This window comes from Danio rerio, chromosome 19 (genome assembly GCF_049306965.1).
Source record: "Danio rerio strain Tuebingen ecotype United States chromosome 19, GRCz12tu, whole genome shotgun sequence".
NCBI classification, from domain to species: Eukaryota; Metazoa; Chordata; class Actinopteri; order Cypriniformes; family Danionidae; genus Danio; species Danio rerio.
In genome coordinates, this window is record NC_133194.1 from 35,199,805 (window position 1) to 35,225,171 (window position 25,367).

At 37.5% G+C, this 25,367-nt stretch overlaps 1 long non-coding RNA gene across 1 annotated transcript in view; it reads right to left on the reverse strand.

Moving 5' to 3' along the window:
- Positions 1-6,200: 6,200 nt before the first annotated feature.
- Positions 6,201-25,367, reverse strand: part of LOC141379137 (uncharacterized) — a 29,969-nt gene continuing 10,802 nt past the window's right edge. The window contains exons 2-3 of the long non-coding RNA XR_012395139.1: positions 24,458-24,661; positions 6,201-6,324 (exon numbers count right to left, since the gene is read on the reverse strand). This is a non-coding gene — a long non-coding RNA (uncharacterized lncRNA). The remainder of the gene's footprint in view (positions 6,325-24,457; positions 24,662-25,367) is intronic.

Genomic DNA, 25,367 nt, shown 5'->3' on the forward strand with positions numbered 1-25,367 from the left:
GGCTGCAAGATTGAGTGGTCTGGAATAAAATTTTTAACAATATGCATCATTTTATGAGCATAACTCATTCCTTAAGTGTCTTCGCAATGAGAGTTAACTTGCTTAAGCATTAAGACACTGATCAATAAGAGATTTGGCCTTCTTATAAAATAAATTAAATATCCAGTGGCACTCCAGAGTATCTGAACATGGGTAACCCAATCCTGTCTTGTGTATCAGTTATGTATCATTATTTCACAGGCCAGCTATCTTACCATGCCTGAGGGTAGAGTAGAACCAAATTGATGCCATGATCTGGATAGTAGTGAGGTTTGTTGGATGAGTGTAACAGAGGCCAACTAGTAATTGAGTGTAAATGCCATGGCTTTGTCATACCTCACATGCTAATAATGCAGACTTGAATTTCTCACAAAGTGTGGTGAGTCGAACCAGAAGGATTACACTGGTGCCATGACCCGGATGGAGCACTTGCAACTGATGTTAGTGGTAATAGTCTTTAACACATTTGTTAACACAGACCTTCCAATTTGAATCTCCATTAGTGAAAAGCAAGTAAAACCAGAACATTTTCAGGATTGGTGTTATGACACAGATGGTGCATTAGCAACTAATGGCCTGTTTCCACTGACTGGTACGGTACGAGTCGGTCCCCTTTATCAGGCTTGCATTTCCACTGCCTAAAGCCTAAAGGGCTTTTGATGGGCGTGGTGTATGACAGACAGGTTCAGTCGCCGTCATTCTCGCTCGAGGAAATGTCAACGGAATGCTGTACAAGTCCTTCACATATCATATGAGAAGCTCCTCTCACAAAACAAAAGCTTTATACAAATGAATACTTGTGTATAAATGTTCATTACTAACCTTTCCATGAACATAATTTGATTATAACTGCAGATCAATGAGTGTGAAATAGCATACCGTAATCTCTGCAATTGTATGAAATGAATAAATAAATTCTACATATATGAACACATACAGACCCATACAGTCTCTGATATGTTACCAAGTACAGAAAAACTACACCCAACATATATTTAGTCCTTATTTGGGTTCAAAAACAACGTGCAACATGCCCGGTCAGTATTGTTAGTCTTCACTAGCACATGTAACCTCTGGTTGAAAGTAATGTCTTCATTCCGAGTTCTTAATAGTCCAACAGCCGATGATACACATGGCAGTTTGTTCATGATTTAGGTTGCTGAAACAATTTGCTCCTGTGTTTTGTCGAGCTTCCCCTTTTTTTTCACGATACACTCTCGCGTTAATTCTTTTCTGAAAGGATCAGATGTCAGAAACACTTTAATACGCACACAAATTATCATCAACTCAAGAAGTTCCTTATTTCAAATATAGACACGCAGCGAGCGAAGAAAGCAAAACCCCTCGCACTTTTAGACAGCCTCGTAAAACAAAAACAGGACAAGGCAGATTTTATTCTTCTAGGCTTTGTGGTTGTACATCAAGACAACGACAAGATTTGTTTGAGCTCGGGTCATCCATGGCTTGTCATGTAATGCATATTGTATTATGATGTAATGTCTCAGCTGTGTATTTAAAACATGACGGTTCTTTTGTTTTTATTCTGGCTAGCTCCACGAGCGAGTGACAAATCTATGTAAACCAATAGCGTCCAGCTGCGCGTCTAGTTCTGCCTTTTGCTACCCTTTAGACCTGTATGGTACCCTTGCAAAGGGTTACCAAAAAGTGGTACGGTTCGGTTCGCATTTAGGTACCTTTTGACATTGGAAACAGCCATAAAAGCATACCGAACTGAACCACACCATACTTGTACCACTCAGTGGAAACGGGCCATAAGGCAGGCGTGCCCAAACTCAGTTCTAGGTATAAAATCGCATACTTCCATACTATATAGTACGCTTAAAAGAGTATGCAAAATGAATAGTATGTCCGAATTCATAGAAATTAAAAAAAAACTGTACGCAAGAAGTACCCGGATGACCTACTACTTCCAGTGAGATTTGAAGTGCCCATCTGGATGGATGCTACGCTACCCATGATGCGTCGCAAGAGAATTCATGAATGGGAGTAAAATGATGCGACTGACATGGGTAGGTCAAGTGATTATGACAAAATGGTAGATGTAGTACATCCGAGTTCCATTCATACTACTGACACTCATACTGTATAGAATGTACTTTTTTCACAGTCGAGTAGTCAATTCATTTTCAAATGATGTACCTTCTGAGTAGTAGGTGACTTCAGACGCAGCCCTAAAGGTTTAGTTCTCAAAACACCTAAGTTAGCTAATCAAGTTCTTTCTAGGCTTTCTAAAAACATCAACTACATATAAACATTGTTGAAGCAAGTTGGAGCTAAAATCTGAAGGGACACACGGCCCTCCAGGACCAAGTTTAGGGGCCACCTTGACTAAATTATCTGAACTAAGATCTAATTTGAATATTGAAAAATAAAATTATGACCAAGGGGGCTGAATTGGTGAAATGACCCAAAGACAGGTCAAGTTCAGGTACTTCAAAGCTCAAATATCCAACTGCATTTCAAAATGCCTGAACATTTTTAATCTTGAATTTTGAAAGTATCACTGTATCAGAATCCAGCAAACTGACCATGCCAAAGACTGTGGTTCAAATCTTGCTCAGAGTGGGATTGAGAAGGACCAGAGGGGCTTACATCGGTGGTGTGGCCAGACATTAGTGCACCTGCCTCACATGTTGGCAAAACATTTTAAAAGCCCTTGGAGCAAGTACAAACAAAAAGAATACATTGGTAGAGTGCACTAACAACTTTGGCTTTTGGTTTTTATTCATACAGCTTTCTTTGCCGACAATAAGGATTAGGATCCCGCATAAAGTAGGGCAAAGTAGAACCAGAAGGATTCCATTGGTGCAGTGACCCAATGGCACACTATAGCAACTGACACAAGTAGCTAAGATCTTTAACATTCATGCTAGAAATGCAGATTTGTACCCTACTTAAAATTGAGGAATTAGGAACAGTGAGGTTAAACTGGTACTGGGATCCAGAGACAGGTGGGGTTGCAGGGGGTTATATGGAGCTTTATGCTCACCACAACCTCTAACACCACTATTGAGCATCTTGAGATCAGCACAGTGAGGTTTGCCTGCACAGCATTGATAAGCTTGCCTCTAATACATTCACCTCTAAACTTAATTTCTACACGGGTCACGGCACCAGTTTTATGTTGTTTACTCAAATCAGTGTTTTCAACATGGTAGGCTCACTAACAAGGATGCAAAAGAGAACAGTGCCAGTTACTAGTGTGCCTTGAGGACAGGGAAGTGAGGTTTACTCTTGCTAGCTGACCTCTGTTACATCATCACCAAATAAATCTGTGATTTCAAGCTGCTCAAAGCTTTAATCGAAGCAACTGTTGAATCCACGAAGACCGAAGTGATTATCAAGCATAAGTGGAGTGACGTGCACAGAGCTGCCCTCTTGCTGTTGCAGAGATGGCACAACATGTGACTCTTTTCTCCTGAAAAACACGTTGGGCTTTATTAGAGTACAAATTACGCATAAATGTGGATTAGAAGGCTCACTATGCAGCAGACACCTACAGTGCAAAAGACTAGTTCATTTGTGTACGACGGCAACGGTAAATCCTGTTAAAGTGATGCTGTAGTGGAGTAATTGGCTTGATGTCTTCCCACGGCTCTTGTGCCAAACTGTGACACTCGACTCATTCTGTACTGCCAGTGAAATTCACTGAGGTGGGTTAATGTGGTCAGACAGGAGTCTTTTTTATATCAGGTCTTATGAGTCAACATTCTCCCAAACCACCTGTGTGTTGGGATCAATATTCAATATCTTGTGCGGACCTCAGAATGTGTTTCAGGTGATCTTAGGAGGTTTGCTGGATAAAAACAGAGTGCATATCTCTTTACACGTGCCTCTCATCTGTTCAGCGACTGAAACATCAGCCATCAATTATGCATGAGAAGTAATGCACACTTTGTCTATACTGTAGAGTGCAACTGGCAAAAACTGAAAGCTCCATGTAAACGTTGTTAGGTAAATATTAGTTAAACAGATAGTTTGCAATGTTTATCCTAGATTTGTCTAATTCACTAACAAAAATCTTGAGTGATTTTTTTAAAAGTCAGATTATCTAGTTTACAAAACTAGTCTAGTTTATTCACATATTGATCATCAATTCAGTGATTCACAATTAACAGCTCTCTGGAAGAAAGGATTATTACTGAAAATGGACTTTTCAGTCTGTTTATTTGAATGGAACACCGGTTTGATTTTCATTAATTAATTAATTAATTCATTCATTCATTCATTCATTCATTCATTTTCATTGGCCCAGTCCCTTCCCAGCATGTAAATGTAGAGAAGTAGGCTAAAACAAGGGTAAACTTGGGCTTTTAGATATGTAGTCATTCATTGTTGTCACTAACAGCCCAAAATTAGCCTTGTTTTAGCCAAGATGACAATGTTTAGACATCTATTAGACATCTTTTAAAAACAAAAAGTGCTTACTGGGTAATTTATCAGTGGTCACCACAGCGGAATGAGCTGGCAACTTATCCAGCATATGTTTTACAAACAGAACGCCCTTCCAGCTGCAACCCAGTACTGAGAAACACCCATATACTCTCACATTCACACGCAGGGGCGGATTGGCTATCTGACAAATGCCAGAAGGGCTGGACCATTTTTTAAATGTGGGCTGGTCATTTTTATTTTATTTTTTCTACATTTTTAAAAATATATATTGTTTTTAAATGCAGTCAGCTTTTATCTCTTGCAAGATGTGAATATGATAATGATGATGATATTGATAATGATGATAATAGTATTAATAATAATAAATGTTAAGCATTTGTTCCAATTGGCGACGGCTGGCTGGTTTTGAGATGGACCAACCCAATCAGAGGTTACGCGGACGTAATCAAAATCTGGCAAGAATGTCAAATAAACAGTCAGTACGTGCAACACAAGCTTATTGTCAAAGATGGACCATAAAAAAGCAAAGGCGGTGCTGAAACGGTGCTGGAGAAACATCAGTCTATAGCGATCAATGATTGGCTCCTGTTCTAGTATAGGCAGGCTTCATTCGCCATATTAACGTTACACTTTTCCCCATTCAAAACTATGCAGTGACATGTCTTGTGTATTATATAGTCTTTGCATTTATCCTTACCAGCATTCTATTTTTTAGTTCGGAAATTACCAAATAAAAAGGAAAGGAATCCCACTGATGTCAGTATCGAATTCTCTTCACCAACGACATTTCTCTGTTTGATGCTGTTTACTCAAAGTCTCTGTGAAATCTACTGTACAAGTGTCTCTTACCCTTTCCATATCTCCGCCATCGCATTTGATTAGGAAAATGTCACCACTTCTTGTCAACTGTACAGCAGAGTGTCTCTTTTTATTCCTAGCCCGACTGTCAGATCACAGCCTGGGAAAATTTCACATGCGGCTCCCTCATTATAATGCTATGAACAATGCTTTTGACACAATTACGTTGAATTTCAATAAGTGCTAATCTCATCTCCGTATCTTTTCATGTCCAAATACTTTGTAACTTGCTCTGTTTACAAAGCCGTCAGACTCGGTGATAAATAATTAAAGGAAGAATGAAAGGGGATTTGAAATCAAACCACATACACTATTCCCTGTAGTGCTGAGCAATATGTGCTCCAAGACCTTCTGTTTAAGAAGCTCACGATCAAAGAACCAGAGCTCAGCCTTGGCTCTTATGTAAACATCCAGCACATTTGCAGCAGTCCTTCCATTTAAGTCCAATTTGAGACCAGCTTCACATGGGAGCGATTTTAATTAATGTGGATTGCCCTAATTAGCCTCTTTGTGACTGTCTTAATTACCAGGACAAAAACCGGGACACCCCAGTCTGAATTAGCGTCATGCTAGTGGATTCTGAACCTTATTTTTATGCAGCAAGGTCAAATGTTTCCGTTCTGCTCTCCCTGCATTAATGAGGCTGAATTTGCATGTGTATTGAATTATATTTGACAGATTATCGTTACTTAGCTAATCTCTGCCATTGTATCGAGGAAGTATTTTTTTTCAACATAGGCTCATTTTAAAAATGTACCCCTATATACATTTCTGGGGATCGGGAATTATGTAGCCAGAGCTATGCAAGGCTGCATTTAATTTTTGAAACGAACGCTACAGGGCGGTGTGACGCAGTTCCTTTTTGTGCTTACCAGCTGAACGCTTACCTCTGTAAGGACAACTTTCCCACTGTTACCAGCTTGTCCAGTAGCTTGCCATGTATTTTGACAGACTTGAGACGCAGAGAGAAGTTGACCATGATGACAGGGTTCAAGTCCAGCAAGAATGGTTCTAGAAAGAGGGTAAGACAAAAACAGAAGCCAAAAAATTTAATTAACAAGTAAATAACAGAATGAGAATGTAGTAAAATCTGAAAAGGTGGTAAAAATCAGATAAGGGCTTTTCTTTTTCTGGATTGTTTTTTAAAACTGTAGGTTGGGTCTAGGGAAGTGGGTGGGTCAATCGGTGCTTTTGAATACACTATAGGTTGGGTTTAGGGAAAGAGGACAGTGGGTCCTCTGGTGGATTTACGCGAGAACAGCAGGAGCGAATGGCACTCGTGAAAGAAATTTGAGATCTCAAAAAGCATACACAGTCACCTCCGGTGGATTTGCAAAAACAAAAAAAAACAAAAAAAACCTCCTGGGACAAATTTGATGCTATATATATATATATATATATATATATATACTGTTTTCGGAATGAGCCTGGGTTGATTTTTTTTTTTCAAAACAAAAAAAATAATTAATTAATTAAAACAAAAAACACTGTTGCCTCACAGCAAAAAGGTCAATGGTTCGAGTCTTGGCTGGGCCTGTTGGCTTTTTTGTGTGGAGTTTGCATGTTCTTTCCGTGTTTGCGTGGGTTTCCTCCGAGTCCTCCAGTTTCCTCCACAGTCCAAAGACATGTGCTATAGGTGAGTTAAGTAAGCTAAATTGGCCGTAGTGTATGAGTGTGTGTGTGAATGAGAGTGTATGGGTGTTTCACAATACTGGGTTGTGGCTTGAAGGGCATCCGCTATGTGAAACATATGCTGGAATAGTTGGTGGTTCATTTTGCAGCGGTGAAATAAAGAAAATCCAAAGGAAATTAATTAAATAACCTGACATATAACGTTTTTAACGTTTTTGAGATCTCAAATTTCTCTTACGAGAGTCATTTTTGCCTGCTCTTCTTGTCTAAATCTACTAGAGGCTGCTGTCGACTGACTTACTGACTGACCAATCCCTCAGCACCCTCTTTCCCTAAACTCGACCGATAGTCTTTTCAAAAGCACCAATTGACCAGCACCCACCCACTTTCCTTAACCCAACTGACAGTGAAAAGCCCCCGTTTTAAGACTTGTTTACTTTATTTTTTGGCTTTTGGCTGACATCCTTTCTGGAAGCACTCTTCAGCGAACTTGAACCCCGTTATTACGGGCAACTCCTCTCTGTGTCTTAAACTATGTATGTAGCGAGCCACTGGACAAACTGGTAACAGTAGGAAAGCTACGTAAGTAGTCAGCTGGTAATCGCAAAAAGGAACAGCGTCATATCACACCATATCATTCATTTAAAGACGAAATGCAGCCATACGTTCCTTTGGCTACATAATTTGCGATCTCCAGAAATGTATATAGGGGTACGTTTTCAGAATGACCCTATGTTGCAACTATGTACAGTGGCTCGTCACGTACATGAGAGAATTTGAGATGCAGAGAGGAGTTGACCACTTCGACAGGGTTTGAGTCCAGTGAAGAATGGTTCCAGAAGCGGGTAAGACATAAGCAAAAGCCAAAAAATAAAATTTTCTTTTAAATAGCAGTGTGAGCATGTGGTAAAATCTGAAAACATGGTAAAAATCAGGCTGCCCACAATGGCTTTTCTTTTTCTGGATTACTTTTGAAAACACTGTGAGTTGGGTTTAGGGAAGTGGGTGGACGCTGGTAAATCAGTGCTTTTTAAAACACTATTGGTTGGGTTTAGGGAACGTGGTTGGTGGTGGAATCGGTCAGTCAGTCAGTTGACAGCGGCCTCTGATGATGAAGGCATGAATGGCACCCGCAAGAGAAATTTGAGGTTCTCAAAAATCATACACAGCGACCTCTGGCAGATTCTCGAAAACAAAAACTGCAAAAAAGTGGCTTCTGGGATGTATATGGTGCACTACTGAAATGTTTATAGAGGTATATAATCAGAATGAACTTGAGTAGCACATGACACTTAAAATCTTATTGGCATTAATAGTCGTATGAACACCCCTTCAAGTAAAGTGTTAAAGAAAAAAGTTTTAGTCGGAGAGAGATTTGAGATCTAAGGATGGGATTGTGTAAAATTAAATTGCAAATATAAACTAGAACATTGCAGTTATGAGATATAGTGTGACACTGTGTGAGATATAAGATGGCTTCAGTGCCAAAGTGAGAGATTGATTTATTGTCGTGAATGGAAAATGTCAAAATTCATAAAAATCTATTGAAAGGCAAAGGTTTTCTATCTGCAATGAGTATACATGTGGCTTCACACGCCATTTTTATGAATTTCCATTGCATCCGAGACCCTCAAAGGAGACAAGAATATATGAAAACACTCAGAAGCTCAGAAATTCCCAGCATTGCCAGCAGCCGAGGATTTATGATGTTCCATAAGTTTGCCGGCCACGCAGCAAGAGTCAAAACAAACATGATTTGACAGAGCTGATGTACGCAAAGTCGTATGCCGAACAGCCTTTGGCAGCTCAGGAGCCTTAATTAAATGGAGATTGAAGAATGAGAGGCTTCGCCAAAAGGATTGAGCTTCCATGGCAACAAAGTTGGGAAGGTTTAATTTGCGCATGAGGATTTTCTCTCGGTTTTTCCCCTCATATTATGGGGATTCTCAATAAAACATCAGTGAATAGTGATGACATGGCTTCTATTGGAAAGCCTTGTCACCCAGGGCTACTCATTGGTCTGAAGATACAGCTCATCAGGCGCTGTAGATTTGGTTATTGGTCTGGCCTAAAAATAGCAGCAGGGCCGCTAACAGATGAGAGCAGACAACTGGTCCCTGGAGTGAAGGAGCATTTGCAGAGGCATTCAGGCAGTGGACATCTAGCACACACTAAAACGCAACATGTGGAAGTGAATTGGGGTTTGAATTTCATTTAAGAGCAATATCACTTTTAAATCTAATATAATGCCATCACTGATTAAAAGCGCATAAGAATGAATCTCGAACGGTGCTTGTTGGAGATGTGAGCTTATATTTGACAAATGATAAACACAGAATAGGTCTGCACAATATTGGAACAATCTGACATTGCGGTATTTTGTGTTTCTGCGATAAATAGTGCGATAATAATACAGGTTCATCAGATGCTTTGAATAAATCTATTTGGAAAGTGTTCATCAATTCAGACTGATTGCAATAGGGGATTGAATAAACAAAATTACATGTATTGTTGCCTTATGTTTTTGTCAAACAATATTCAGGAACAGAAATTGGAAAAATTAAATGTAAAAGAACACCGCATCATCATCAAACCCAAAAAGTTAAGGTAACTAAAATCCTTTGAGCAAACCGATCACAACAAACCATTTAAGTTCAAAAAATAATCCTAATGAGTACTGTGAACTTAATCCATTTGAGTAAATGAAGCAATTTGAGAACAGTAAAACCCAATAAATGAAGAGAACTCAAACCAACTGATACTGTAAAACACAATAAGTTAGCTCAAACCATTTGAGGAAACCGATTACAACAAAACATATGAGTTAAAAAAAAAAAAACAATAATCTACATGAGTACTGTGAACTTACTCCACTTAAGTTGAAGTAATGAGGTATTTAATTAACTCATTATTTTCAACACTGAGTTCAAAACTCTTTTCAAATGAGTAGAATTAACTTCTAGTAAATTTTGAGTTAACTACACTCATTTCATTTGATAAAGTTGACTGTTGGGTTTTACAGTGTAAAGATACAGATGCACGCTTGAAATGTTCATACAGTTGAAGGTGGATAAAGGCAGACTTCCACTTTAAAGGCAAAACTATGGCTTCTGATCAACAATAAACCCAACTCAGGATTGCATATCCTGCGATGTGACTATTGCAGATGCACACAAATGCAATATTGATGCTAAAAGATTACTGGGATTACTGAAAGTTTGAAAATGCTTCTTTATTTATAAAAAAAATAAGAAGAAGAAGAACATATTATGATAAAATATCATTTATACAATGTATCAAATCTTTTTTTTTTTTTTTTTTGTAGTTAATCACAGTTAAGCATATTAGTCAGCCCATAGGGGTGGAAATCAGACTTTTTTTTTTCTAAAATGAATAAGTTTGATCTTGAACAACAGGCAGTTGTTTATTACAAAATATATTTGGTTATTTATTGAATAATTTAAAAAAAAGTTAAACTATTGCAAAGATTTGGGTTCAACAAAGCAGATAAAAATGGTATGTCTTTAAAAATTAAATAAGTTATTGTTAAAAAAAAATCAATATTGGTAAAACAACATTTGGGTTTTTTGAGTACATTTTACAAGGAAGAAATTTCAAATTCCCAGTTTTATTGATTTTATACCTTGATTTTTCTTTGTAAATAATTGTGATTTTTAAGTCAATGTTTGGTCTCTTTTAAAGTAAATTTTACAAGAAAGTAAAATTTCAGTCATTCTACTTTTTTTCAAGTCTACCAAAGTCCGAGTTTATTCCATTGTGTGCTTTGCTTTTTCTTTCTATCAATGTCTTTCTACACCAATAATAGAAAAAAATTAACCTATTTCTTACCTAACAATTATACGGAATTTTAAATATTGTTAGTTTTATAGTTCAGTAATCTTTCAGTTCAAAAATTTGGTTTCAAATTCTCACACAATCCAGGCTCATTCTGATTATGTACCCCTATTTACATATCTGGAGAGCGCCAAATACATCCCAGGAGAATTTTTTTTTGTTGCAGTTTTTGTTTTTGCAAATCCACCAGAGGCCTCTGTGTATGGTTTTAGAGATCTCAAATATCTCTCGCAAATGACACCCGCACCTGCTCTTTTCGCATCAATCCACCAGAGGCCTCTGTCAACTAAATCACAGACTGACTGACCAATCAACTGACCCAACCTCCTCCTTCCCTATACCCAACCCAAGTATTGCCCTAAATTAAAGTCTCTATTTCTGACTCGCTTCAGGAGCTGGTGCTGTTTGGGTTAGCGGGGAGGCTTCTGATGTAAAGCTATTGACATATTTTATTGGAATCCCTCATGAGGAACAGACACAATATTATTTGCACTGAATTATGTACTGTTAATGCGCACTTTTCCAGAAGGGCCAACTGAACAGATTCTGTCAATGCGCAACCATATGATCTGAAAGCGGCCCAGTGCACAAGTGGGTTGCCATGGTGAGAAGAGGAAAGGTTCTCCCCCATGGAGACTGACTGACTCTCAGACTAATTCCAATTGGGCAAAAATCTGTTCAGTTGCTGCTTGACGGATGTTTAGTCTGGGGGACCAATTAATTTACGGCAATGCTTTATCTTGTGAAAAGAAGAATATATACTTTACCTTACTGCGGGATCAATCTACAAACAAAATGCCTGAGTCAGTGTAGTAAACATTCATGTGTAATGAAGTGCAAGTCAACAGCTCGCCTTAAAATATAGGTGAAATTAAAATTTAATTTGTGGCTTTTAGTTTTCCAAAAAGTTATTTTAGATACCCACATTATTCAGTGATTTATTGCTATTAATTAAGTTTTCATTTTTGAAACGTCTTTTTAAATGTAATCACTTTAAATAAAAGAATCCTTTTATGCAAAAGTGACAATGAAGACTTTTATAATGTTTCTATCAAAACAAAACTGTGCATTCTTCAACGAATCCTGACAAAATTGTATCCCACAAAAAATAGCAAGCAGAACAGTTGCTTTCAGCATTGTTGATAATCTAATGTTTATATCACCATCAGCATATCAAAACGTTTTCAAGCAGTACTATGTCATCCAAATTCAATTATTAATTTGTCTTTCATTTCAGTTTACTATTTGTTTCATTTTTAAGTAATATTTTTCATTCAAAACATTGTTAAAAGGATGGCTGCAATAGGCTCAGTCTGAAAATGTAGCCATATATACATTTGGAGACTGCCAAATACGTCCCACCAAGGGACGAATCCACCAGAGGCCGCTGTGTATGCTTTTTGAGATCTCAAAATTCTCTTGCGAGTACCATTCATGCCTGTTGTTCATGCATAAATCCACCAGAACCTGCTGTCACCTGACTGACTGACCAACTGACTGATAAACCACCCTCCCTCTTCCCTAAACCTAACCGACAGTGTTTTGAAGAGCAATTCAAAAAAAGAAAAGCCCTCGCCTGATTTTTACCACATTTTCAGATTTTACCACATTCTCACCCTGTTATTTACTTGTTGATTTTATTTTTTGGCTTCTGTTTTGTCTTACCCACTTTTTGCAATCGTTCTTCACCGCACCCGAAGCCCGTTGTCACAGTCAACTCCTCTCAGCGTCTCAAGTTCACATATACTGCGAGCCACTAGACAAACTGATAACAACAGGAAAGTTGCTAGCATGAAATGGAATGAAGTTATACCACCCTTTGGCATTAGTTTTAAAGATGAAAAGCAGCCATACATGCTTCTGGCTACATAATTCACAATTTTTCAAAAAACTATATAGGGCTACATTTTCAGAATGAGCCTATGTTGCTGCATTACACTAAAACTGAAAATTCAGTAGCCATTAACTCTTTACTTAGTTTGGTTTAAACCCGTTTGTCTTTTGTTTTCTTCTGTTGAACACAAAAGAAGATATTTTGAAGGAAGCCGGAAACCTGTGACCACTGACTTCCATAGTATGTGTTTTTCCTACTACAGAAATATCTTGTTTTGTGTTTAACTGAATATAAATTCAGAAATAGTTCTGGAATCATTTGAAGGTGAGCAAATGGTCAGAAAATTTAAATTATAAGATTAACTATCCGTTTAAACATATATGTAAATATAAATATTTTTTTATTAAGAACTCAACGTCCAGCACATGCATTTTAAACATGCTTATTAAAAGCTCGACCAATAAGCAGCTCTTCAAATCAACAGTCTGTAGATCAAACATGATGAAATAGTTACCCAATAACACATTTCTGAAGATTATATATTCATTCATTCATTTTCCTTTAACTTAGTCCCTTTATTCATTAGGAGTCGCCACAGTAGAATGAACCGCCAACAAATCCAACATATGTTTTACACAGCGGATGCCCTTCCAGTAGCAACTAAGTACTGGGATACACACATACATTCTCACATTCACACACATGTACTGTGGACAATTTAACTTGCCCAATTGCCTGGTAATCGCATGTCTTTGGACTGTGAGGGAAACCGAAGCACCCAGAGAAAACCCACACGAACACGGGGAGAATATGCAAACTTGACACAGAAATGCCAATTGACTCAGCCGGGGCTCGATTTAGCAACTTTCTTGCTGTAAGGCAACAATGCTAACCACTGAACCATCGTGTCAACAAGATTATATATTGAGTTAATAATAAATATATTATTAATTATATATAATTATATATATATATATAATATATGTTTTATGTTTTAACACTGCTATTAATTCAAACCTTTTAATGTTAGGCTGAGGAGAAAGTGTATCACCATTGCCTGCAGTAGTAATGAGGCTGGGAATCCATATATGCAGTGTAATGCGAACATTTAACTTGCGCATATATTACAATAAGTTCCTGCTCCTTTTCCTTACTCCACCTTACATGAGGTAAGGCAGAGTAAACTTCAGCATTTCTTACTCTTTTATTAGTGTTATTTGTAAATAGCTGATATAAGGGATTTATCCGACCACACGTTCTGAAGCAAAGAATGAATAATTTCTATTGGGCTTTATTTTACATAGCTCAAACTACTCATTTAAAATAATTGCTTGATTTATTTTTATTTTTATTTTGGTGGTGGGGGGGTTAATTGTTTTATGTTCAATCCACTTAAATTTGTAAAAACAATTAAGCTTAATTCCTTCATGTTGTCACAACACAAATTGTTTGTGTGGAACCCAGCTTTTTTACAGTGTAAGTTGGGACAGTATGGAAAACACAAATAAAAAAAGGAAAGTAGTAACTTGTGTGTCATTGCAGACAATTTGAACACAATATATACATACAAACATTTCATGTTTTGTCTGGTCAGCTTCATTTCATTTGTAAATATACATCCTGTCCTGTCATTCAGACCTGCAACACATTCCAAAAAAAGTGGGGGCAGGAGCAATTTAGGGCTAAAAATCAGGTAAATTGATTAAATAATTATGTGATTTGAAACAGGTGATGTCAGCAGGTGATTGTAATTAGGATTTGGTACAAAAACAGCATCCAAGAAAAGTCTAGTCCTTTAGGAGCAAAGATGGGCCGAGGATTACCAGTTTCACAACAAGTACGTAAGGAAATTATTATTCAATAATTATTTCACCTTCGACAGTGCATAACAAAATTAAATGACTCAATGAATCTGGAGGAATTTCAATGTGTAAAGGACAAGGGTGCAAACCTAAGCTCAACAATCGTGACCTCCAGTCCTACTGCATCAAGAATCGTCATTCATCTAGCGATATCACCATATGGGCTAAGGACTACTTTGGCAAAACTTTAAGTACCACAATACGTAGTTACATCCACAAATGCCAGTTAAAACTGTACTGTGCCAAAAGGAAGCCCTATGTTAACAGTGTCCAGAAGCGCCATTAACTTCTCTGAGCTTGGAGGCATTGAACGAACCACCACACAGTGGAAACGTGTACTGTGGTCAGATAAATCAGTATTTCGGGTATTTTATAGGGGAGAAATGGACGCCGTGGGCTCCAGACCACAGAAGAAAAGGATCATGCAGACTATTACCAGCAACCAGTCAAAAAGACAGGGCCTGTCATGGTTCTGGGGTTGTGTCAGTGCCCTTGGCAAATGTAACTTGGACTTCTGTGAAGGCACCATTAATGCTCAAAAGTACATAGAGATTTTGGAGCACAATATGCTGCCTTCTTTTCCAGGGATGCTCATGCAAATTTCAACAAGGCAATGCAAAACCACATTCTGCACATATTACAGAGTCCTGGCTGTAGAACGAGAGAATACAGGTACCTGACTGGCCTGCCTGCAATCCCGACCTTTCTCCAGTAGAGAATGTGTGGTGCATTTTAAAACATTTCACAACGAAGACTACATAATATTGCCGACCTTAAGATTTTTTTGCAGTAAGAATGGGACAAAAATACACCGGAATCACGTCATCACTTGGTGTCTTCAGTCCCTAAAATTTTTTTAGGCGGTAGAAAAAGAAATGGAAACACGATAGAGTGGTAAATGCTTTACTGTTCTGTTTTTTTTATGTGTTGCAAGAACCAAAATTGGAATATGTGTAAATTTAGAAATCTCTTCTTTTTTATTTGCGTTTTCCATGATTTTTCTGATTTGGCCTTGTAGATATATAATTGTTGGTTTTGCTTTTACCATCAGAAGCACAAAGAAGCTGACTGAAAAACATAGAGTGTTATATCGTTGCCTAATGACTCAGTGATAAGATTCTAAATGATGCCTGGCTTAAGGTGCATAATCTGCGTGACCTCAGAGGAGATGTGTCGTGTCTGTGCACCCCGGGTCCCTGTTATTACATTACTGTCTGATAAAGTCACAGAGAGAGACGAACGCAGCCATTTGAGGCTAGCGGTGCAGCCTGACAGGGAGTGGAGATCAACAACGTCAGGGGGGACGCCTGTTGTCCAGTATCAAACTGACAGAGACATCAAATAACCCTGATTTCCGAGAACAAGCATTTCACACATAGGGAGAAGTGTGACTCAACAGTTAAAATGTCACTGGGAGGTGAACAAGTGACCTTTACAGCACATTTCGGTTCTAATAAAAAGCCACTAAAATTAGGCCATCAATATAACTGTTGGAGGACAGGCGCACATCTGGAGGCAGTCGGAGTCTATCAGCTCCCCTCCTTCATGAGGCTGAAGAGACGGCTTGGTTTTTTATTCTTTTTTTGTTTGTTTTTTTGTTTAAGATTTTGAATACCAGAAGTATTTTTCAAACACTAATGCTACCCAGCAGGCACACAAAGACATGGGATGTTAATATTAGGTTAAATTTAGGTAGGGATGTCAGGTGACCAAAATTCAATGTCTAGCCAGCGTCTAAGAAAAACTTTATTTTGATGTCTAATAATGATGTCAAATGACGTTAATATTTGGTTGATTTTACGTTTTGTTGGAAAGTGACCAAAATCTGACTTCGAGCCACTGTGCCACTAACTTAAACCAACATCATATTAATGTCAAATTCTGATATGTATTCGTCAGGTATAGCAATAGACATCTAAGTGGTAACATCCACGCAATGTCAAGCTACCTGTATAACATCTTTAGACGTTGATATTTGGTTGTTCTTAGGTTGCATTGGAAAGCGACTAAAATCCAACATTGGACACTGATGTTGGTCTGATGCTGGGTTCTGACATCAACCAGATGTACATTTCCACCCAAAATGCAACGTTTCCACGGCATTGTACAACCTCAATCTGGCGTCATGTTGACGTCCTGTGCCTGCTGGGTACACTGTAAAAATGTTCATATTTTGTGATTCACAGATGTTTTCCATTTATTTATGGATTCTTTGACTTTCTTTGGATTTGAGTTTCTTTATTGTCCACAATAAATCTTCCCATAAATCGCTTAATATCATTGCATAAATCACATAAATTAATAATAATTTAATAATATCATTGCATAAATCACATTGAAAACTCAATTAACCCTATTCAAACTTGACACCCAGTGTGTAAAATTCTAATCGCAGTTGGCACAAATCACATTGGCACAAAAATTTTTTTACTTGAGGTTACAAAAAATTTTTTGAGGCCAAATTTTTGAGGCAAAAAAAAAATTTTGAGGCCAAAAATTTTTTACTTGACATTACCTAAAAGTCTTTTTGATAGCAAAAATTGAAATTTTATATTTAAGGGATGGGAACTATTTTTATTAATGACATGTTTTTTTGGTGTAATTCTCATTAGATACACTTCATTTAGTTGTCGTTGTGGTTTACCTACAATTGCACTGGCAATTTAAACTACTCGACACAGTTTTTGCTGTTCTTTAAGAGGCAACAGTTGGTTCTCACAACATTTTCAAGAGTTAAATTTAGCTGATGATTGATTATAAAGCGAGTTTGGCGTGCTGTCCCAGGAGAGAGCCCTGATCTCATAAGATCCTCGAGCCCAGGGCTCCCTCCCGTTTGCAGGGCGAGAGAGGGGAGTTTGAGCTCAGGTAGGTCTCGAGAACTCACCCCTATTTAGAGCTGATATACTGCTGGATAAGAGCTCACCTATAGTGCTATTTTAAAGTGATAAAATCAATGACGACATACGTTTTTGGTCTGTAGGAGAAAACCCACACGAGCACAGGGTGAACATGTAAACTTCAAACAGAAACATCAACTGACCTGTTAAGGATTTGAACCAGTGACATTCTTTCTGTGAGGCAACAGTGCTAACCACTGGGCCACCATGCCACCTTATAAAGAGAAAGGCGGAGGAGCAGGAGTGGAATTCTTCAAGGAGAAAATAACTAAAGTAAGAAACTCTGGTTATATAGAGTTAGGAATCATCTGATTGGTGAATCATGTGTTAGTTAATGCAGGACCAGCGGTGGTCAATCACAAGCACGCAATCCTCTCAAAATTAGTTTAAAAATAAACTTCACTTTGAATCATTTCTTATATACCACCTCCAAAATATTTTGACTCCAATAATTTGACACCACATTGTTGTAATCTCCAAATAAGATGTAATCTCTGCATTGCTTTTTTTAAATATAATTCTACATTTCAAGCAAAAGTCAATTATAAGTTGCTTTGTGGGATTATTCCATTCAACTTCGGATTTTTCTAAAGCCATGAATCACAAAATATGAAAAACTGTTATTTTGCGACTGTTTTTTTTTTTTTCCAGAGTTTTCAGTAATTGCCAGAATGACCTTTTCTGTAAATAAACAAATGTGCTGTTGACACTAGCAATGGCATCTGGGGCCAAAATATCAGTAAATGACATTTGATTTCTAAATATTTATCATCAATACAGATTCAACATCCATTCCATGTGACTAGTTTTCTCAATGACAAGCCAAAAACTCTTAAAAGTTGAGAGCTTTCCGACTCGTAATTATTGCAACATTCATGTAAATTCAACTCATAAATCCAATTTTTCCAACATGAGACATTTCACTAGCATTTTAACCAGGCCAACCAACTTGTTCACTCACAAGTTCGCAACCTCAGATTCTTTTAATTCATTATATTTGATGGGTCCTACTGCTTAGGAAACACCAACATTCTTCAGCATATTTCAAACTATCTTCTTTTTAAAGGCCTTGAAAATTACTGTAAAACTGCAATAAAAAAATGCAATAGTAAATGCAGAACCTACAGCAAAAATAATGCAAAAAACAAACCAGGTTCACGAGCATGAACGTTCAACTAGTTTTTTTGTAACAAGCCAGTCAATTAGTCAGAACAAATACCCAGAGAGTCACAAAGCAGTATAAACATTTAAAATGGTATTTAAATTAATCTATTAATCAAAAATAATAGCCACCTTTTACAAATGCATGATTTTGAACAAATGTATCCAGATCAGGGAGAAATGTTGGGGAAACTATAGACTTCTCATCAGTATACTTCAAGTAAATTTTGGTACAGTTTTTTCCAACTGCTTACACGCTTTTCAAAACAACCACCTTTTTTGAAACTCTACACAAAGTTCAAAACTGCACACACAAATTGGAAAATGCCACACACCTCCTTCAAAATGTAACACTGCATTCAAAATACCATAAATACATGCCAGAATGAAGTATCTGGCCCAAATGGCAAACATGCCTTTTGGTAACTGTTTACATAAACCATGTAAACAGGGATTACGTTTATAAGGACATTAGTAATCTAATTATTTGCCTTATCAGCTATTATTTGCCTCTGAATAAGATAATAATATAATTAAGGTGTTTACATGAGTTGCTATTTAAATGTTCCTTTCATGATCCTGTTCACATTCACATTTCCTCTGGTGTTTCATGTAATTTTGGGTGTTTAATTTTTAATTTGTCGACTTTAACTGCAGTTCGGCACTTTCACTTTCATTCTAGACCATTTCCTGGATGCCCCCATGACAAACGAGGTATCGGATGCGAATATGAACTGCTGGATGAGTTATTTTAATAGAATTTGATACCACACATGGTATAGGAAAAAAAAACTCTGCATTTCACAATGCTTTGGACCTTGACTCGGTAGGTGCAGAGATTAAATTAAATTAACCGCTGTTTACATGGTAAACTCTTTATCAGAGTATTGTCTTAATTGTATTAAAATAAATTATTTGTGTCCATGTAAATGTACTCACTGTTGTTCTAAATCCATTGCCTGGAGAAGCACCATGAAGGCATAGGTTTGGTGATCATACACAGTCTGAGAAGAATTCTTCTATGGGATTTAGAAAAGGTAAATATTGGAGTATGTTTACATGGACACCAATAATTTGATTTTAATGCGATTAAGACAATACTCTGATTAAGAGTCTACTATGTAAACAGCAATTTTGGATTAATTTAATCAGATTAAGGTCATAATCAAACTTAAGAGAAATCGAATTAAGAAATGTGGAGTATGCTGATTTTAGTCGCATAATTGAAGCGCAGTACAGACATGTAAACACCTTAATTGAACTATTACAGTCATGATAGGACATTTCGCCACGTTTTGCAACAGGATAGTCTAACACCCAAACACACACACGGCTGTTTGACACTCTCTGCACCTACCGAGTCAGTGCAGACCACAGACAACTGCATCATATTATACAGAGGTTTTTTTTCTTCCATTCAGCATGCGATCTAACTTCCATTAAAACAATTAAAACATTAAACATTGCTGCTCTTCCAGCTGTTCATAGTAGCATCCAGTATCTCATTTGTCAAGGGGGGCATGCATGAAATGTTCCTGAATTAAGGTAAAAGTGCCAAACTGCAGGTAAAGTCGACAAATTAAAAATGAAACACCCGAAATTACATGAAACTCCTGAGGAAATGTGAATAGCGTGGTGACGCAATGACATTAATCAAATTATGTGCTATAACATGTAAAATGGGATTATGAAAGGAACATTCAAAAAGCAACTTATGTAAAGCCTTAATCTTATTATTGTCTTATTATTCAGATTAAGGCAATTAATTCTATTACTGTGTGTGTGTGTGTGTGTGTGTGTGTGTGTGTGTGTGTGTGTGTGTGTGTGTGTGTGTGTGTGTGTGTGTGTGTGTGTGTGTGACCAGGTGAATAAGTGTAGCAGTTTGATTGGTTGTGTTTGGAAAAGGTAAGCAGCAGGCTGCTTCCTGTAAGATTTTTGTGTTTTAGGTAGAGAACTGTGTGTAGTTTAAAAAAAAAAGTGTTTTATGCAATAGTTCAAGCCTTTCAAGGCAAGGTTTTCTCCCTACAGTCCAAAGACATGCATTATAGGTGTGTGTGTGTGTGTGTGAATGTGTGAGTGTATGGGTGTTTTCCAGTCCTGGGTTGCAGCTAGAAGGGTATCTGATTAATAAAGGGACAAAGCCGAAAAGAAAATGAATGAAATAATTGTGTGACATGACAAGATTGCGTGTACGCAGTTGGAAAAACCTTCAGCAATTAATTGCAGCAAAAAAAATGTATAGTGTCAGAAGTCTACTGCACAGTTGAAGGAAAACAATAGAATTAACAACCCTGCTGAGCAATTTTAGCCAACCTAAACTGTAGTTTCATGCTCACTGATATATTGCCTGAGAAATCCCCAAACCCCCTCAAAAAGCTTAGCCAAGCTGGGAAACCAGCTAATTCCAACAAACCAGCTTTGACTGGTTTTACACCAGATTTTACACCAGAGAAGGAACATACACGATTAAGCCGAGCACATCTAGTTCTCTCTTTGTGCTCTCGCTTTGTGCAGTAACACAAGGATCTCCTCATCAGATCAATGTCTAGACTCCTACAGACCAAGAACAACAACCCAATTCGAAAGTGAATGAGTCCTGACGGATCCATCGAGCTCTACCAAAACGCCTCTGATCAGCTTGAGCCATCAGTTCTGGATGACAGGCCTGAATAGATGACAGCAAGGAGGAAGGAGCCAAATATCGGTAGAAAGCTCCGCTCCCTTAGCGACGGCCCTACTGAAATGTCTCCATAAGCAAGCATGCAGATCTAATCGATAAGCTCATACACTGCTGGGCATTGATTTCCGTTGTGACTAAAAGCAACAGTTAGACACATTCTTCTACCTGGGTCTAAAAAAAGAACAGCGGTTTTCTTTATTTATTTTTTTCTTTGCCGCAAAGCATCAATGTTGAGTCTCACGGAGGCAGAGAAGAATTACTTCAATTTGTTAATGCTGACATCTTGGCCGCATGCTTAAACATCTGATGTTAGTACAGAGAATGTTTTATAGCATGCAATTTATTAGCAATTTATTTTCCTGGTGTTGAACGTGGCTTCGGTGGTCCACAGGAGGAATCCATGGCAACAGGATGGAGTTGTCCCTTGGTGTGGGCAATCTATGGTCCATCTTTACAGTATTTATTAAATTAGAAACAGCTTACGACTGTCTCCATAGGAACCAGAGCCCAACTCGCACCATTAGAGAAATCATGCATGACTTGTGTGGAGCTCCACCACAGTTAAACAGGGCTCTTTTTAATAATCAGCACCTTCATGAGTGAACTCACATTTTTTAAGTGGAAGGAAATGCATTTTTTTTTTTTACTTATATATTTAATCATGCAGCCAACATCTACAGTTTAAATATATACAAGAATTTACATTTTAGATTATTAGATTTTATATGTTTTTATTTTTTAAGGGAATGGTCCACTACGGCATCATATTTTAAACTTTAGTTGGTGTGTAATGTAGCTGTGTGAACATAAACAACATTTCTGAATGTAATATGCTCAAAGTTCAATCCAAAGGGAGACGCAAAGCCTACAGCAAACAAAGTTTGGGGACTAAAATAAATACATCTAGGTTAATGAAAACGCTTCAGGTTACACACATTCAGCACGCACAGCGAAGGGGCATGGCCAGAGGCACTGTAATGTTATCCGCTTGTAAAGTGGTGACATGTTGGTGATGTATGGAATACTGTTTCTGGATAAAGCTGCCACTCATTTGAATTAAGAAAATATTAGTTTATGATCACTTTTTATCCATTTCAAACATTTAAGTGAATTTTATATAAAATCATAGTGTACACATCACTCTCTGGACTTCATCACAAATACCAAAATTTTAACAATTTATTTAAAATTGTTATATTAGGCATGGTTATATATATTGTGATTGTGATTTTCGAAAGTATTACATCGCTGTTTATTATTATGATTTGATGAGTCTCCCCATACAGTTTGATATAGCTATTGGACACACTTAACAAGCGGATAGACTGAGGGATGTAAACAGGAATCCAGAAAGTTCCACATGTTGATAATTTTTATAATGACAGCATCATTATAACATTAGTTATGACTGAACAAAATGCTTCTTGTTACAGTTCAGAAAAAGTTTTAAGACAAGCAGGCGATGTTTATGAACCAGTGATATCGCCGGATTGAAATAGTCTATAGCAGAGAAAGCTAAAATGGCGTCCAAACGCTGCTTTTTTCACTAAGCTTTTTCTGTATCTGTATTTGGGTTTCCAAAGGACACGACACTGAGAAGTGCTTACAATTTGATTTTAATTATGTTCCAGAGAATTCTAAAAAAAGATGTAGCTAGCATCTGACAGAATCGAGAATCTCTTCCAGTTCAGAGCTGGATTCGGCTAAAAAAAACTCGTCAGAGAAGGAGCAGTTCCAACCATAATAATAAAAGAAGCTGTGGATTGTGAGCCACAACCTGTAAGAAATTTTATTTGTTAAAATTGATCTATGACAGGCAAAATTTCTAGCGTTAATGATATAAGAACGTAAACAAGAATGTAAACAACAGGAAATGCTGTTTGGCACCGCTAACAATTTAGCTACAAATTCATATTTATCAGACAAACCCCTGTAAACACCAATAATCTTCAGCAGCGCTACCCTTATTAGTCTTGGATAGATAGTGCCCTTCCAAAATGATCTGAAGTGCCGCCACGACAACCCCCCCCCCCTCTTTAGCTGACCAATCAGAGCCTCTCGAGGGCAGGGCCTTTCTGAGGAAGTAGGAAATATGACTGTACAGCTGAATAGCTGTATGTATTCAAAGTAAGATAAATGAAAAATCTTACATGTTATAAACACAACCAAGCCTTAAAAATTCACTCTGGACTACCCCTTTAAAGCAAGACTGTACCATTAGACCCATAAAACTTATGTATTTATTTAAATTCTTGGCTATTTTTACTTGTGTATGTGTACATTTGAAATTGCATATGTTCATAATAACATTAAAGCACTACAATTCAAATGATAGTGATTAAGTGTATTTATAAATTTACTATCAATAACTGGAGAAATTATTACTTATGCTATAGCAGAAATGATTACTCATGACTCTTCTTGCACTGATATTTAACATTTGCAACCTTATTGTGAAATACAACTGAACTGTCTAAGTAAGCTTGACTGGGATACATCACTGACACCTTGACGTAACCTTGTGGTCAGGCTGTGGGTGGATGTACTGTAGCAGCGGTGGGTGGCTGGATCAGTGTTTTCTGCTCCCCTGTGACCATCAGTACTGCAGAGATTCCCACTCAATCTTGATAAACATGCTGTGCAGACCTTCTGTTTGAATATTGTCAAAATCTTGCTTAACCCTCAGTTTATTTACATGGACAACAATATTTTAATATAAGCACGATTAAGACTATATCTGATTAACCATCTACTACATAAATATTTTTAATTACCTTATTTCCGGCTTATGTAGTTATTATTGTTATTAATCTGAGATCACCACAGAATGAACCGCCAACTTATCCAGCACATGTTTTACGCAGCGGATGCCCTTCAAGTTGCAACCCATCACTGGGAAACATCCACACACACATTCACACACACACTGATACACTATGGACAATTTAGTCTACCCAATTCACCTGCACCGCATGTCTTTAGACTTGTGGGGGAAAACGGAGCACCCGAAGCAAACCTACGCGAACACAGGGAGAACAAGCAAACTACACACAGAAACGCCAACTGACCCAGCCGAGACACGAACCAGCGACTTTCTTGCTGTGAGGCGACAGCACTAACTACTGTGCCACCGCGTCACCCATGTTCTGTTCTTATTGTTTTATTTAATTCACTTATGTTTTGTGCACATACTTTACTTACACTTATGTTTTAATACACTTACTTATTTAATTCATTCTTATGTTGCATGTCTTTGGACTTTGTGAGGAAAACAAAGTACCCCGGGGAAACCTTTGCAAGCAGGGGAGAACATGTAAACTCAGCTGGGACTCAAATCAGTGACGTTCTTGCTGAGCTGAGCTGCCGTGTCGTCCAATCCTGGATTAATCCAGAAAAGAGGAGGAGAGAGATTTGGTGGATGGGGGTTCTTCATAAAAACAAAGATGAAGGAGACAGGAAAGTTAGACAGGATATTTATGTTAAGTTTGGAATGATCTGATTGGCTTGCTAATGATCATAGATGAGAGACGAGCCGTGATCAATCATATCACGTGCTCCTCTCAAAATTAGGTTGTGAAACTTCCCAAAGTTTTGATCATTTTCCAATTTAAAGCTTGACTCTTCTGTACAACATTAGACTAAAGCTGAGGTCATACTGCACTATTTTCCCCATATTTTTTTTTTTTTTTTTGAATCAAACAACTCAAACTCTAGTGTGACTGCAGATTTACTAATAATTAAAAGTAGCTAAGTTGTAGGATGGCTAAGAACTATTTTCTCATTCTGGCGTAACAATCAAGGAACTTTGCTGCCGTACCATGAATGCAGCAGATGCAGAGATATTACCGGCTGAAAATCATCTAAATTCTGTTAATATAACCAATGACCACTTGTTTATAGGTTACTTGTTGGAAATGATTCTGAACATATTTACTTTCATTCAGATCCTGGACCACATCTATTTGAATCAGAATACACAATAGTTTAACAATTTTCAGGTGCTGCATATATATCAATGCAGCTACAGACATGGTACAGTACACTGCAAAAAATTAATAAAAACTCAACTTAACTTAAAATTGTAAGGCATATTGCTGCAGTCAATGATTTTTTTTTTTTACAGAGTAGGAAGT